The sequence below is a fragment of the Acomys minous genome (assembly GCF_964271855.1).
Source record: "Acomys minous genome assembly, chromosome: 16".
Classification (NCBI taxonomy): domain Eukaryota; kingdom Metazoa; phylum Chordata; class Mammalia; order Rodentia; family Muridae; genus Acomys; species Acomys minous.
Window position 1 is genome coordinate 74,717,285 of NC_140498.1, and position 1,993 is coordinate 74,719,277.

Here is a 1,993-nt window from a genome sequence, read left to right on the forward strand (position 1 = left end):
GTAATTTTTATTTAAGGAAGGAAGGAAGGAAGGAAGGAAGGAAGGAGCTGTCAAACTGTTTTCAAAAGTGGTTACACTAGTTTACATACCTACTCAACATAAATGAGTACTTATACTTTTTTTTTTGAGACAGGGTTTCTCTGTGTAGCCTTGGCTGTCCTGGACTCACTTTGTAGACCAGGCTGGCCTTGAACTCACAGTGATCCGCCTGCCTCTGCCTCTCGAGTGCTGGGATTAAAGGCGTGCGCCACCACGCCTGGCCAAGAATTTAAACTTTTTCTTTGTTTTGTTAAGTCAAGTTGTTTGCCATCTCACAATTGAGTTTTAAATGTTCTCTCTATATTCTAGATACAAGCTCTTTGTGGGATATGTGTTTTACAGAAAATTCCAGACTTTGGCTTGCCTTTGTCTAAGACACTTAAATAGTATCTTAGAAGAAGTAAATTTTTCTATTGGGATGGTATCCAATTTATTGATACTTTACATTTTATATTTGTGCTTTTAAACTAATAGCCACGTTGCCATTCTGATTTTTAAGATTGATTTAGTGTTTAGCTATGTGTCTACCTAGGAACCTATGTGAAATTATGTGCTTGCAATGCAGTGGTTCTCAACCTGTGGGCCGTGGCCCCTCTGGGTGATACATATAAGATATTTATATTACAATTCAAAATAGTAGCAAATTTACAGTTATGAAATAGCAACCAAACAATCTTAAGGTTAGGGGGGTCACCACAACATGAGGAGCTGCATTAAAGGGTTGCAGCAGTAGGAAGGTTGAGAACCACTAATGTTGATCCCTTCCGAGATCAGAGGAACATGCTGGATCTCCTGAAATTGGAGTCCCAGATGGTTGTGAGGCACCAACTGGGTGCTGGGAACTTTTGGAAGGACGGTGGCCTCTCTTAGCCTCTGAGCACCTCCCCAAGCCCCATTTTGCACTTTCTTTTAGAACTGTACCAATATAGCAGAAACAGTTCAAGGATTTCTTCGGTGCTTTCTTCTAGAAACGTCACGGTCTGTAGCTTTGGGCAGTAGGTCTGTGAATCCGTTTCCCGCTGGTTAGAGGTAAGGTTTGAGGCGAGGTGACTGTCTTCTAGCTCATTCCTCTCTGTCAATGATTAATTTTGCTAATATTCAAATCTTACGGTGTCACAGCTCTGCTTGCACTGTCATCCATGAGGGAAAACTTAAGCTTACCTGTTCCAGCCAGGTCCACGGCTCTAATCACGTCACTTCTAGCCCTTGTCTCCCCGTTCACGGACATCACCATAATCCTGCAAATGGGACTCAACTCTCCATAGCGTTCGGCTTCCTTCTCATTCTTCCTCTTGCCTGGAAGCCCCATGGTCTGGTGCTGGATCGTTTCGATTGTCAGTTTGACACAGCCCAGAATCACCTGGGAGAGGGGCTTGATGAGAAATTTTCTATACCAAGTTGGCCTGTGGTCATGCCTCTAGGGGATTGTCTTGATTGATGCTCAGTGTAGGAATGTATGGTGGTTTAACTAGGCTTGGTCCTCATGGACTCATGTGTTCCATTGCTTGGCTCACAGGGAGTGGCACTATTAGGAGGTGTGGCCTTGATGGAGGAAGCGGGTCACTGTCAGGGTGGGCTTTGAGGTTTCCTGTTCTCGGACTCTGTCCGGCGTGGAGTCAGAGCCTCTTCCTGGCTGCCTTCGGAAGACAGTCCCCTCCTGCTGCCTACAGATCAAGACGTAGAGTTCTCTGCTCCTTCTCAGACTCTCACCATGTGCTTCCTGCCATGGCAGTAATGGACTGGACCTCTGAAAACTGTAAGCCAGCCCCAATTAGATGTTTGCCTTTAGAAGGATTGCCTGGGTCATGTTGTCCCTTCGCACCAATGAAACCCTAACTAAGACGGAAGTTGGCCATACTATTAGGAACATGGAAGACAGAAATTGGTACCAGGGACTGAGGGCCTGCTGTGATAGGCCTGACCACGTTTTTGTTTGGAGGAACGTGGATTTGGG